The sequence below is a fragment of the Nycticebus coucang genome, chromosome X (genome assembly GCF_027406575.1).
Source record: "Nycticebus coucang isolate mNycCou1 chromosome X, mNycCou1.pri, whole genome shotgun sequence".
NCBI classification, from domain to species: domain Eukaryota; kingdom Metazoa; phylum Chordata; class Mammalia; order Primates; family Lorisidae; genus Nycticebus; species Nycticebus coucang.
Genome location: NC_069804.1, coordinates 166,332,130 through 166,347,671, shown reverse-complemented (window position 1 = coordinate 166,347,671; position 15,542 = coordinate 166,332,130). Strand labels below are relative to the sequence as shown.

General features: G+C 43.3%; 1 pseudogene; it reads right to left on the bottom strand.

The window, feature by feature from the left end:
* Positions 1 to 2,929: 2,929 nt before the first annotated feature.
* LOC128577075 (40S ribosomal protein S20-like) lies at positions 2,930 to 3,608 on the bottom strand (annotated as a pseudogene).
* Positions 3,609 to 15,542: the final 11,934 nt, after the last annotated feature.

Sequence of the window (15,542 nt, the reverse complement as noted above, 5' to 3'; positions counted from 1 at the left end):
CTATGGCACTCTACTGAGGGTGGTATAGTGAGACTCTGTCAATAAATAAATAAATAAATATTAGGACCTCTGAAAGTCTAAGACAGACATTTTATTAGGCTTATTTAGTGTGTTAAACTGTATAGAAAATATCCAATATAATATATTTAATTTTCTTTGGATTGTTAATATATATGTTGTAATATAGAATATTGGTATGTCTTAGTATATGTTATCAGTAATAATTATGGTTATTATGTTAAATTGTTATGTGCCACAAAAATGACCAACTTTACCAATTCTGTCTTTAACCATGTCTATTCTAGGACATTTGTCTTCCATAATTATTTTAGTTTGATTCATCTCAGAAAGTGTTTTTTTTTTTTTTTAATTTTTTTAGACAGAGTCTCACTCCCTTGCCCCAGATAGAATACCATGGCATCATAGATTACAACAATCTCAAACTCCTGGGCTCAAGTGATCCGCTTACCTCAGCCTCCCAAGTATCTGAGATTACAGATGGTTGCCACTACACCCAGATTATTTTCCTATTTTTAGTAAAGGCAGGGTCTGGCTCTTGCTCAGATTGGTCTCCACCTCCTGAGCTTAGGAGATCTTCCTCCGTGGTACCTGTAGCTCAGTGGGTAGGGTACCAGCCACATACACCCAGGCTGGCAGGTTTGAACCCAGCCCGGGCCAGCTAAACAACAACAATTGCAACAAAAACATAGCTGGGCATTGTGTCCCAGCTATTTGGGAGGCTGAGGCAAGAGAATCACTTAAGCCCAAGAGTTTGAGGCTGCTGTGAGCTGTGATGCCATAGCACTCTATCAAAGGCGACATAGTGAGACTCTATATCAAAAAAAAAAAAGAGATTCTCCTGCTTTGGCCTCCCAGACTGCTAGGATTATAAGCGTGAGCCACCAAGCCTGGCCCAGAAAGGGTTTTTTTTGTTTGTTTGTTTTGTTTTTAAACTGGCGAAGTTCAAAGTTTGTCCTCCAAGGAAAGTAATGCAAAGGCTGACAGGTTCTCTTAACATACAAATTTCTGATAACTTTGGAAATTATATACCATCGGACTAAAAACAAATTCTAAGACTTTCATCAAAAAACTGACACGTCGGGCGGCGCCTGTGGCTCAGTGAGTAGTGCACCGGCCCCATATACCAAGGGTGGCAGTTTCGATCCCGGCCCTGGACAAACTCCAACAAAAAAATAGCTGGGTGTTGTGGCAGGTGTCTCTAATCCCAGCTACTCGGGAGGCTGAGGCAAGAGAATCAGCTAAACCCAAGAGCTGGAGGTTGGTGTGAGCTGTGACGCCACAGCACTCTCTGAGGGTGACAAAGTGAAACTCTGTCTCAAAAAAAAAAAAAAAACAAAAAAACTGATATGTCCATGACTACTGCTATGTAAACCTCAACCGAAGAGAAATTAATTACATGGGATTAAGATAATCTTTATGAATTTTTGTCTGAAATGTTGCTGATTCTTTCTGTGTTCTGTTTTCCAGTAGTCAAAAAGGCCAGGTGAAGTTCCTCATGCCTGTAGTCCTAACACTCTGGGAGGCTGAGGCCGGTGGATTGCTTGAGCTCATCAGTTTAGGACCAGCCTAAGCAAGAATGAGACCCCCCCATCTCTACTTTATAAAAATATAAAAAGTAATGAACTGACAGATAAACAGTAACTCGGCGTAAGCGACCCATGGATCATCAGTAGTACCCAGGAGTGGTCCTGAACACAGTGTATTATTATCAGAGCTTTAGTTTATCTCAGTCCTTGATGGGAGAGAGGGAGGAGTAAAGCTGAGCGAGACAAAGAGCCCTGGATCATTGAATTGATACTTTAATTTCTGCTGTTGGCTGTTAATAATTTGGATTATTTATGTTTATAAATGATACAGATCTGTTTACAAGGTTTGTAGATACTTTTTTTGTTCCTGTTCATAGATGGGAAGCTTCCTTATAACTGATGCAGAGAAAAATTAGTCCTTCAAATACTGCTGTATTTTCAGGAAAAAAAAAGGGGTGTTTTTATTGAAACTGTACTAAATTTTTGCCTACAATTTACCTTGTTAAATATTGTAGATAAATTGCTAATAGTAATAGCCAAATAGATAACACTAATGCTTTGTTTAAAAAAATATATAAAAAGTAGCTGGCTATTGTTGGTGGGTACTTGTAGTCCCAGCTTCTGGGAGGTCAAAGCAAAGATTATGGCTTGAGCCCAGGATACTGAGGTTGCTGTGAGCTATGTCGTGGTACCCTAGCCCGGGGCTCTGTCTCAAAAAGAAAAAAATAATAATAATAGTCCCAATCTACAGACTATATTGCAAAAGAGGTATGATTGAAAATTTGTCTCGGACTCTAAGACTGATAAAGAAAACCTTCAAAAGCTTTAGGCCTAAGGGCCAGGCATGGTGGCTGACACCTGTAATCCTAGCGCTCTGGGAGACTGAAGGATGGCTTGAGCTCAGGAGTTCCAGACCAGCCTGAGCAAGAGCAAGATCCCGTCTCTTAAACTAGCCAGGTGTCGTGGTACGTGCCTATAGTTCCAGCTACTTGGGAGGCTGAGGCAAGAGAATTGTTGAGCCCAAGAGTCTGAGTTTGCTGTGAGCTATAACGCCACAGCACTCTACCAAGGATAACAAAGTGACACTCTGTCTAAAAAAAAAAGCCTTATCCTCAACAAAGATCACTCAACTCACTAGCTTAGGCATTCCTAGATAAGCAGGCAGTGCTGGATATCCTGTTGACTACATGGGAGGAAATCTATACAGTCCTCTGTGTACTTTTTTTATCTTGGGGCTCATTTTGTTTTGTTTTGTTTTTAGCAACTGGTCATCAATTTATTAAAAGAGTTAATTTTTTTTTTCCAGTTTTGGCCAGGGTTGGGTTTGAACCCGCCACCTCCAGCACATGGGGCTGGGGCCCGACTCCTTTAAAACAATTAATTTAATCATCTGCAATAGTGATTTCAACCTCAACTCCTGGTTCAGTACTGATGAAGATAATCTGCTTAACAATCTCAGAATCTCAGAAGGGCTGTGCAGGTCAATGAGTCGCTTGTGGATTCTCATCTGGAAGAGATCCCAAGACTTCGAACCTTCACCATGAGGAGTTTTTCTTTGTCTTTTCTTTTTTTTTTTTCTTTCTTTTTTTGTGTGACAGCATCTCAAGTTGTCACCCTGGGTAGAGTACCATGGTGTCACAGCTCATAGCAACCTCAAACTCCTGGGCTCAAATGATTCTCTTGCCTCAGCCTCCCAAGTAGCTGGGACTACAGGCACTTGCCACAACGCCCAGCTTTGTTGTTGTTGCAATTGTCATTGTTGTTTTTTTAGCTGGTCCAGGCCAGGTTCAAACCCACCAACCTCGGAGTATGTGGCCGGCGCCTTACCCACTGAGCTACAGGCGCCACCACACAAGGAGTTTTTCTTGTAGTGATTCTGAACGTCTTGGTAGGCATCCGAACTGGTCCTTTCACTTTAAGATTCTTCTCCTTTGCGCCTCTGATCAAGTCAGCACACACCGTTTCCAGGGACTTTATGTTGCGGCTGGTGAGAGTAATTCTAATTCGGTGAATCGCCACCTCTGGCTCCACAGGTGTTTACCCGTTATCTTTAAAAGCCATGGCTGCAGCGTGGCTTCCTGACCAACTTGTTTCTCAAACAGCGGTGAGTCAGGAGCAGAAGTGAGCACAGCACACCTCCCCCCAACCTGCAACCGACCTCATCTTCCTGGAAAAGATACCTTGAGGTAGTTTCTGAGATATCTTCCAGGTCCTGCATTCCAGTAACAGACCCATCCAGATCAAGAAACTTAACTGGTCTTGACACTTCTACCCAAGATGCCCCCACCAACCTTTTGCAAGGCCTTCAGTAGATAACCTTTGATCTCTGCCCCGCCCGCCCCCCCCCCCCCAGCTGCAATGTTACTAGGCAGAGAGAGTCTGCCCACCTGTCACTGTCAGCAAATATGCAGAGACTGGGATAGGACCACTGAACTTTATTTGTGAGAAGCCTGGGATTCTGGAGAACAGTGAGAGTATCCTCTCCAAGACTGTTCTGTTCTTCCATTTCTAACTTTACACTGTTACACATTTGACAAAGTGGAGACGATGGTAAACCTTAGCTTAAACAATAATCTGCCAAACCCATGATCCATACTAAACAATAATCAGTGTAACTCATGACCAAAATAACATTTCAATTCAAAAGTTAGTCTCCTAAATCAATCCACCTAAACTACTCAAGATAGGCATCTTTAGGGTGGGAACTGAATTTCCAAGACAGTAAGAATGGGAGACGGGGTAAAGGTCAGGCAGGACCTAAACTGACCAGACCAGCTGAGTCATGTCTTCCGTAGCCTGACAGGCTCTATCTTATTTTCACTATATGTGCTTTCAGTCTCCACTCCTACTACTACATTTCATATCTATGAAATAGTTTTTGTTTTTCTTTTTGAGAGAAAGAGTCTTACCTTGTCACCCTCAGTAGAGTACCATAGAGTCATAGCTCACAAAAACCTCAAACTCTTGGGCTCAAGTGTCTTGTTTCAGCCTCCCGCGTAGCTGGGACTACAGGCACCCACCACAATGCCCGGCTATTTTTTTAGAGACGGGGTCTCACACTTGCACAGGCTGGTCTTGAATCTGTGAGCTCAGGCTATCCACCTGCCTCGGGCTCCCAGAGTGCTAGGATTACAGGCATGAGCCACCCAGCCCAGCCTAACTTCCTCTTCTTTTGAGGTCCCAAAGCAAATTAGGATTCGTGGACTTGTCAGAAAGTGACATTCTTTACTCACAGTAGATCAGAAAACATTATTGATGAGGTATCTGGCCAGTTTTTCTACTGGGCTTTTTATTGGCCTTACAAAGTCAACTTTAATTTCTCTTTTTTTTTTGTAGAGGCAGAGTCTCATTTTATCGCCCTCGGTAGAGTGCCGTGGCGTCACACAGCTCACAGCAACCTCCAACTCCTGGGCTTAGGCGATTCTCTTGCCTCAGCCTCCTGAGTAGCTGGGACTACAGCCGTCTGCCACAACACCCGGCTATTTTTTTGTTGCAGTTTTGGCCGGGGCTGGGCTTGAACCCACCACCCTCGGTATATGCGGCTGGCGCCCTACCCACTGAGCCACAGGCGCCGCCCCTAACCTTAATTTCTTAACAAGGTCTGCACACCTCTGAAAATGTCATTACAGTCAAAGCTTTGGTAAAATAATCAGTGTTTTTTATTGTGTCCTATAGAAAAAAACAGATTCTTATTGAACTGATGCAAATAACTATATTGTCGGAAATTAAGAATACTTACAAATAGTTTTCAAATTCTGGAGAATTCAAGGAGAGAGGAAGAAACAAATGCTTTAGATTTTGCTTATAAGTACATACATTGCTGAAAGCTATAAATAGCTCAAAAGACAGAAGAGTTTTCTTTTTTGTTTTGTTTTGTTTTAGAGACAGAGTCTCACTTCATTGCACTCGGTAGAGTACTGTGGCATCACAGCTCACAACAACCTCCAACTGCTGGGCTTAGACGATTCTCTGGCCTCAGCCTCCCAAGTAGCTGGGACTACAGGCCCCCGCCACAACGCCCGGCTATTTTTTTGTTGCAGTTTGGCCAGGGCCAAGATCAAACCCACCACCCTCGGTATATGGGGCCGGCGCCCTACTCATTGAGCCACAAGTGCCGCCCAGAAAAGGGTTTTCTTGATTTCTGGAAAATAGAATACAAACGAATCACCAATGTTTTAAACAAAAAGTTATTTTAAAAATTAGTTCAATCCTGTGGAATTAATTTCCATTCTGTTTCAGGGTTGTTTTTTTTTTGTTTGTTTTTGTTTTTTTGAGACAAAGTCTCACTTTGTCGCCTTTGGTACAGTACTGTGGCATCATAGCTCACAGCAACCTCAGACTTTTGGGCTCAATCAATTCTCTTACCTCAGACTCCCACGTAGCTGGGACTATAGGCACCCACCACAATGCCTGGCTATTTTTAGAGACAGGGTCTCACTGTAGCTCAGGCTGGTCTCAAACTTGTGAGCTTATGTAATCTGCCCACCTTGGCCTTCCAGAGTGCTGGGATTACAGGCATAAGCCACCTTGCCCAGCCTTGTTTTGGCTTTCTAATTAAATTCCTGGAAGTGTGTTTTTTTTGTTGTTGTTGTTTGTTTGTTTGTTTTTGCAGTTTTTGGCCTGGACTGGGTTTGAACCCGCCACCTCTGGTATATGGGGCTGGCGTCCTACTCCTTTGAGCCACAGGTGCCACCCCATTTGCTTTTAGTCCAATGGTATACAACCTCCAAAATTATCAGAAATTTGTATTCAAGAGAACCTGTCAACCTTTCCATTACTTCCTTTGAAGGACAAACTTTGGACTTAGCTAGTTTTTTGTTGTTGTTGTTTGTTTTGAGACAGAGTCTCACTTTATCACCCTGGGTAGAGTGCCATGGCATCACAGCTCATAGCAATCTCCAATTCCTGGGCTTAGGCGATTCTCTTGCCTTAGACTCCCAAGTAGCTGGGACTACAGGCACCCGCCACAACACCCGGCTAATTCTTTTTGTTGTTGCAATTTGGTGGGGGCTGGGTTTGAACCCACTACCCTCGGTATATGGGGCCACCCTACCCACTGAGCCACAGGGACCGCCCAGGACTTAGCCAGTTACAAAAACACCTTCTGCAATGAATCCAAAATTATTACTGATGCGCAGCGCCCATAGTTCAGTGGGTAGGGCACCAGCCACACACACCAGGCTGGTGGATTCGAACCCAGCCAGGGCCAGCTAAACAACCATGACAACTGTAACAACAGCAACAGCAAAAAATAACCAGGCATTGTAGGAATCCTTTCTGTTGTGCCCAGGAGTTCCACAAAGACCACACTGCCAAACAAGTTAAATTTAAAGAGGAGTCATTTTATTGAAGAGCCAGCCAGCAACTGCTTCAGTATCCCAACATGGGGTTTCTGAGAGCAGCCCTAGACTAACTATGGTTAATTAGTCATATGTCATACATTTTTGTTTTAATATTTTCCCCCTATACATCTTAGTTTCAGTACTTTCCTCCCATACATCTTAGTTTCAGTATTTTCCCCACCTGGTATTGTTTAAAAGTCAGTCTGGGAACAGTTGGTTCCTCCCAGTCTGTTTCCCAGGGAGTTAGCCAAGCAAGAAACAGACTGAACTAGAAGCAAGAAATTAATTAGTAATTTTCCATCTATCTTGGGAGTGAACTAGACTTATTTCATTTTTTTTTTTTTTTGAAAGCCTGCAGTCTGGAAATTTGCCAGGAGTTAATTGGTATTTTTCCATTATAGCCTAGGCCTGACACCTTTCTGCCTTAGCCTAGGCCCACTAGGCCTAACATTTCCCCCAGTAAATGTTCTTGTTTGATTTATCAAAGATGAGGTGGCTATAAGATTTTAGTTTCCTCTCGTAATTTTCTATTCAATTCCAGATGTCTATGTCTCTTATTTTTGTACCAATATCATGCTGTTTTGATCACTATGACCTTGTATTACAGCCTAAAGTCTGGCAGGCTAATGCCCCTGGCCTTGTTTTTATTACTAAGCATTGCCTTAGCTATACAGGGTTTTTTCTGGTTCTATACAAAATGAAGAATTCTTTTTTCTAAATCTTGAAAGTATGATGTTGGTATTCTAATGGGAATTGCATTGAATCTGTAGATTGCTTTGGGAAGTATAGATATTGTTAACAATGTTGATTCTTCCCAGCCATAAGCATGGTATTTTCTTCTGCTGGGTGGCACCTGTGGCTCAGTGGGTAGGGCACCGGCCCCATATACTGAGAGTGGAGGTTTCAAACCTGGCCCTGGCCAAACTGCAACAAAAAATAGCCGGGCGTTGTGGCGGGTGCCTGTAGTCCCAGCTACTTGGGAGCCTGAGGCGAGATAATCACCTAAGCCCAGGAGTTGGAGGTTGCTGTGAGCTGTGATGTCACAGCACTCTACCGAGGGCAATAAAGTAAGACTCTATCTCTTTAAAATAAATAAATAAATAAAACTTCTGCTATTTCTTTTCTTAGGGTTTCATAGTTTTCTTTATAGAGGTCCTTCACCTCTTTTGTTAGGTATATTCCTAGGTATTTCATTTTCTTTGAAGCTACTGAGAAGTGGAGGAAATGGATCAATACTTGTAATCACACCCTCTCCCTAGACTTAATCAAGAAAAAATAGATCTCTTGAACAGACTAATTCTAAGCACTGAGATCAAAGAAACAATAAAAAATTTCCCAACAAAAAAATGTTCTGGGCTCAGCGCCTGTAGCACAGTGGATAGGGCACCAGCCATCTGCACCAGGGCTGGCGCGTTTGAACCCAGCCCAGGCCAGCTAAACAACAATGACAAATGCAACAAAAAAAATAGCCAGGCATTGTGGCAGGCACCTATAGTCCCAGCTACTTGGGAGGCTATGGCAAGAGAATTGCTTAAGCCCAAGAGTTGGTGGAGGTTTCTGTAAGCTGTGATGCCATAGCACTCTACCGAGGGTGACATTATGAGACTCTGTGTCAAAAAAAAAAAAAAATGCCCTGGTCCAGGTGGCTTCACACCAGAATTGTATCAAACCTTCAAAGAAGAGCTTATACCCACACTGCAGAAATTATTCCAAAAAATGGGCCGGGAGTAGTGGCTCACATCTGTAATCCCAGCACTCTGGGAGACTGAGGCTGGCAAATACTGAGCTCAGGAGTTCAAGACCAGCCTGAGCAGAAGCCAGACCCTGTCTCTAAAAATAGCCAGGCATTTTGGTGGGCACCTCCAGCTACTCAGGAGGCTGAGGCAGGAATATTGCTTGAACCCAAGAGTTTAAAGTTGCTGTCAGCTATGATGCTATAGCATTCTACAGAAGGTGACAAAGTGAGACTCTGTCACAATTAAAAAAAAAAAAAAAGGCCAATTTGAAGGCAAAAAGACCAAATTTAGAATTTTGATTTTGGAACTTTTGTCAAGCATCGGAGGCTTAAAACATTTGTTGAGGGCCAGGAGCTGTTGCTCACACCTGTAATCCTAGCACTTGGGAGTTTGAGGGAGGTGGATGCCTGAGCTCACAGGTTTGAGAACATACTGAGCCAGAGTGAGACCTCATCTCTACAAACAGCCAAGCCTTGTGGTAAGTGCCTGTAGTACCACCTACTTTGGAGGCTAAGGCAAGTGAATCACTTAAGCCCAGGAGTTTGAAGTTGCTGTAAGCTATGATGTCACAGCACCTACCAAGGGTTGCAAAATGAGACTCTGTCTCAAAAAAATTTTTTTTGTTGTTGAAATAGGATCACAAGCCATTGGATTCTAAAGGCAATACATAGTCAACTGGATCACATGCAAATTCCTTCACAAATTTCCTTTTATGAGTCCTATTTAACTTGCACAGACAATTTACAAACAGCACAAACCTGCTGTTTTGTCCTGCTTTTCACTTTCTTAAATAAGCAGTCATTCTGTTTTAGGAAAAAATTTACAACACAAGATCTTTTCTTACACAATGCTATTTTCCTTTCAGTTTAATCTTTCTTACTCCTAAAAAATCACTTTTCCCAAAACAGGATCACAGTTTACTATAAAGTTAATTATTCACCTGGCTAAACTGATGATTAAAATACTTAAAAGGAAAATTTTGTCCAAAATATTATTCTTTGAGGGGAAGGGAGGGAGGGTGATTGGTGGGACCACACCTATGGTGCATCTTAAAAGGGTACATGTGAAACCAGTACCCTTAACCAGTGGGATGAAAATATGTCAAAGGGTATATAAAACCAGTGTATGGTGCCCCATGATTGCATTAATGTACACAGCTATGATTTAATAATAAATAAAAAAATATATTATTCTTTGACAAAGACTCAGTTTCCCAAACAATCTAAACAGCCAAAGTATTACATTTTACAGATGACTCAGATATTTATGAAACATAAGATGCCTTCAAGGTTTTAAGTTACTGGAAAGTGTTCTGAAATCACAACATAGGCACCATTTCTGACATCTTTTCCTTGTTCCTCCTAAGTCTCACATGGCCACATGGCATCAAAGATGGTGGCAAAGGACAGGACCCGTCTGTGTCCTTAATTCATTTCCCAGATGCAGAGTTCAAGACAGACAGCAGGAAGACTGGAGCATTCAGTTTCTCTCAGAATAGCCAGGGGGCAAAGTTGGAGCAGGGAAGGGGCCATGTTGGCTAGACTGTGCCCTGTAGCTGCTGGCCTAAGGATAGTGAACATGTACCATAGGCCTCATCATAGCTACCTCTCTAGACCTCAGAATTCAATGTTTCAAAATCAAGAACATAAGCTCACAGTAGAATCTAACAAATTTAGAATACTGGAGAGATGGCAGGTTTGGGTTTTTTTTTGAGACAGAGTCTTACTCTGTTGCCCTCGGTAGAGTGCGTTGCTCATAGCAACTTCAAACACTTGGGCTTAAGCAATTCTCTTGCCTCAGCCTCCTAAGTAGCTGGGACTACAGGAGCCCGCCACAACACCTGGCTATATTTTGGCTGCAGTCATCGTCGTTGTTTTAGCAGGCCCAGGCTGGGGTCAAACCTGCCAGCCTTGCTGTATGTGGTCGGCATGCTACTCACTGAGCTATGGGTGCCAAGCCGAGGTGGCAGTTATAATCTTTGAATATCTGAACTTTAATAACATGTTTAAAACTAATTTTTTATCAAAGAATACCAAAGCCACCTGAACAAACAGGCATTTGAGCTCTTTTCCATTTTCCTAATAAAATACTTGATGTTGGACGGTGCCTGTGGCTCAGTGAGTAGGGCACTGGCCCCATATACCGAGGGTGGTGGGCTCAAATCCAGCCCGGGCCAAACTGCAACAACAACAAAAAGATAGCCGGGCATTGTGGTGGGCGCCTGTTGTCCCAGCTACTTGGGAAACTGAGGCAAGAAAATCACCTAAGCCCAAGAGTTGGAGGTTGCTGTGAGCTGTGACACCACGGTGTTCTACCAAGGGTGATAAAGTGAGACTCTGTCTCTAAATAAAAAAAAAACGCTCGATGTAAACATCTACTTTTTATTTTTTTAAGCAAATGAATTAGAGCTCTGTTGCATATTCTGATTGTGACATATCATAGTCACACAAAATACACAGATACACAGACAGACAAAAGCAGAAGTTATATTTGCAGGCTTTTATTTTTTATTTTTTTTTTTTTAGAGACAGAGTCTCACTTTGTCACCCTCAGTAGAGTGCCGTGGCATCACAGCTCACAGCAACCTCCAGCTCTTGGGCTTAGGTGATTCTCTTGCCTCTGCCTCCCAAGTGGCTGGGACTACAGGCGCCTGCCACAACACCTGGCTATTTTTTTGTTACAGTTTGGCTGGGGCCAGGTTCAAACCCACCACCCCGGGTATAGGGGGCCAGCGCCCTACCCACTGAATCACAGGTGCCACACTTAATTACTGATTTTAAAGTCATAAATTCTACCATGAAAATAACAAACATGAATATTTTTTTCTTAAGAAGAAATTACAACAAGCCTCATGGAATTTTTTTTTTTTTTTTTGAGACAGAGTCTCACTATACTGCCCTTGGTAGAGTGCCATGGCATCACAGATCATAGCAAGCTCAAACTCTTGTGCTTAAGCGATTCTCTTGCCTCAGCCTCCCAAGTAGCTGGGACTACAGGCGCCCACCACAACACCCGGATATTTTTTGTTGCAGTTTTATTGTTTAGCTGGCCCAGGCCAGGCTGGAACCCACCAGCCAGGGTGTATGTGGCTGGCACTGTAACCACTGTGCTATAGGCGCTGAGCTAAGCGTCTTGGAATTTTATTACATTTATCTCATTTATATTTGCCCAATTTATTTAATTAATTTATTTTTTTTTGAGACAAGGTCTCACTTTGTCACCATTCATAGAGAGCTGTGGCATCTTTATTAGCTTACAGCAAATTTGAGCCTCAAACTCTTGGGCTCAAGTGATTTTCCCGCCTCAGCTTTCAGAGTAGCTGGGACTACAGTCGCCCACCACAATGCCTGGCTATTTTTAGAGACAAGGTCTCGCTCTAGCTCAGGCTGGTCTCAAACTCATGAGCTCAGGCAATCAACCTGCCTTGGTCTCCCAGAGTGCTGGGATTATGGGCATGAGCCACCGTGTCCCAAACATAAGTATTTTAACCAGATGTGTTATTTTAAACACTGTAACATCATTACAATAATTCAAAGATCCATTCAAAGGCCACTTTTCTCCAGAGTTAAGATGATATATCAGAGTCTGTATTACAGTAAAATTTCATTGCTTTTTGGTTATAGGTGGTTATATATTGAGACCAGACAGAATGTGCCCCAATGGGCTGTCATTTATGATTGAAGTCTGAGCTCCCATAATACACAGCAGATACAGAAACACCAGATTTCTTGAGAACAAAACCAGAACTAAGGAGAACTAAAGTTCCCAGCATCCACCCAGAATAAAGCAGGTGGACCTGAGTGAGTGATGAAGATGGCGAGTAAGAGCAGAGTCCCAAGATTCCCAGGTGAAATCTCTTGGCAGCCCTGCTAGGAGTTTTGGAACACAGCACCCATGGGCCTGCCTGTCCAGGTGACCACTATGCTTCTCCGGAAGCACTTACACAGCACTTACCAGAGCAGTCTAGGGGTCCCTGTGTTAGCCAGAAATGTTACCAGAGGAAGAGGGTCTGGCTGTCACTGTCAGCCAATAAGCAGAGACCAAATTTTATTTGTGGGAAGGCCGGAATTCTGGAGAACAGTGAGAGTAGCCTCTCCAAGACTGTCCAGTTCTTCCACATCCAAAATTACAGTTTTATACATTTGAGTTCAAAGTGAAGACCCTGTTAACCCTTATCTTAAGCAATAATCAGCCAAACCCAGGATCCAAAGTAAATAATAATCGGGGCAGCACCTGTGGCTCAAGGAGTAGGGCGCCGGCCCCATATACTGGGGTGGCAGGTTCAAGCCTGGCCCCGGCGAAAAACTGCAAAAAAAAAGAAAAAGTAAATAATAATCAGTATAACTCAGGATCCAAAATAGCATTCCAATTCAAAAGTTAATCTCCTAGAACCTACATCAATCCACTTAAACTACTCAAAGTAGACATCTTTTTTTTTTTTTCTTTTTTTCTGCAGTTTTTGGCTGGGGCTGAATTTGAACCCACCACCTCCGGCATATGGGGTCAGCAACCTACTGCTTTGAGCCACAGGAGCTACCCTCTGGGTAGACACCTTTAGCGTGGGATATGAATTTACAAGACAGTAAGAATGGGAGACAGGGGGTCAGGGTCAGGCAGGACCTAAACTAACCAAACCAGCTAATTCATCCCTGCCATAGTCTGAGACTCCATCTTATTTTCACTACATGTGCTTTCAACACTATGCCACATTCTGAATTACTTTAAAAAGAGGTCCCTTGACCTGCTTTGAGAAACCTGCATACATTCCAGCTGGTGACCAGGTTCTCCTTAGGACTTGATGAATAACAGGAGGGAAAGTGGACTGGCCCATAGGATATTTTGCACAGCACCCCTACAACCCTCAAGTTGGCTGGATTACATCATTCCCACATCAAGTCTTATTCCCCTGAGAAAACCAATGAACCCAAGCCTGACCAGGGGATTGCAGAATTATTTGGAAATAATGATTAAGAGCTTTCCTCATTGGGATAAGAAATATATTATTTTTTATTTTTAGACGTTTTGTTGGGTTTTTTTTGTTGTTGTTGTTTGTTTGTTTTTCATTGAGACAGAGTCTCACTTTGTGCCCCGGGTAGAGTGACGTAGTGTCATAGCTCACAGCAACCTCCAACTCTTGGGCTTAAGCAATTCTCTTGCCTCAGCCTCCCAAGTAGCTGGGACTACAGGCACCCGCTACAATGTCTGGATGTTTTTTTGGCTGCAGTTGTCATTGTTGCTTTAGCTGGCCCAGGCCAGGTTCAAATCCGCCAGCCTGAGTGTATGTGGCCAGTGCCATATCCACTGAGCTACGGGCACCACCCAAGATTTTTTAAATAAAATGGTAATAAGACATAGAAATATTTTTCTTTAAAATGATAATCTTATCTAATTTACAGGTTTTAAAAACCTGTATTAAATTAAACAAATGATGGTGGCGCCCGTAGCTCAAGCAACTAAGGCGCCAGCCACATACACCAGAGCTGATGGGTTCGAATCCAGCCCAGGACTGCCAAACAATGACAACTACAACCAAAACATAGCCAGGCATTATGGTGGGTGCCTGTAGTCCCAGCTATTCGGGAGGCTGAGGCAAGAGAATCGCTTAAGCCCAGGAGCTTGAGGTTGCTATGAGCTGTGACGCCACGGCACTCTACCCAGGGCAATAGCTTGAGGTGCTGTCTCAAAAATAAATAAATAATAAACAAATGATGATTAAAACTAAATGGATTTAAAGTAAAAAAAAATACAGGCCATAAAACTGTTTACAAGGGCTAGGAAGGGTGGCTCATGCCTGTAATTCTAGTGAAAGCAAGCTGGAGCTTTATTTTTTTTATCTTAAACTTGAAAATTTTTATTGGAAAAAATATAAATAAGAGTCCCATGGGCGGCGCCTGTGGCTCAGTGAGTAGGGCGCTGGCCCCATATACCAAGGGTGGCAGGTTCAAACCCGGCCCCAGCCAAACTGCAACAAAAAAATAGCAGGGTGTTATGGCAGGCACCTGTAATCTCAGCTACTCAGGAGGCTGAGGCAAGAGAATCACCTAGGCCCAGGAGTTGGAGGTTGCTGTGAGCTATGACACCACAGCACGCTACCAAGGGCAACATAGGGAGATGCTGTCTCAAAAAAAAGCTCCCAAATCCACGTCTGTGCCTGTAGTCCCAGCCACTCCGGAGGCTGAGGCAAGAAAATCGCCTAAGCCTAGGAACTGGAGGTTGCTGTGAGCTGTGTGATGTCATGGCACTCTACCCAGGGCGATAAAGCAAAACTCTCTACCAAAAAAAAAAGAGTGCCAACCAAAAGAACATGACAACAGAACATAACTGAAGGGTCATTTTCCCTAATCAATATAATTATGAAGTGATTGTTTGCTTTACTGTATCTTCATACTAAGCAGAAGAGTCCTGGTCTCTGATCATGAGCACAGGGGATTCCTATAGCTATGACCCTGGGCTCACAGTGTATGCCCTTGCCCAGGAGGATCTGGAGGACAGGCAGTTCCTGGATTCCGCACAGGACACTCAGGGAGCCTTGAATAACATTCTCTACATCTACCCAGCTGGGAATTCCCAAGGTGAACCTTCCTTAGGTCGTCAGAAATGAGTTGGTTGTTGAGTTGTGTCCACATCCAAGGTCATATCCGCTTGGGACTTAACTCTAGGTTTAATCTCAGAGTGAACATATCTCTCAGCTGGTTTTCAGGGTAAGTACATCTCTCAGCTGGTTTTCTAGGGCCTTGACCTTGGACTCCAGCTCCCCCAGCTGGACTGTGGGCCTGATATTACTCTTCTGAGACACCTTATGGCAGAAGGGACACAGCCAACCCTCCCTGAGGCACTCCTTCTGCAGTGAGTACATGAATCAGAGAAAGGGTAGGTATTCATTTTATCGACATTGTCCAGACAGATAGAAAATCCAC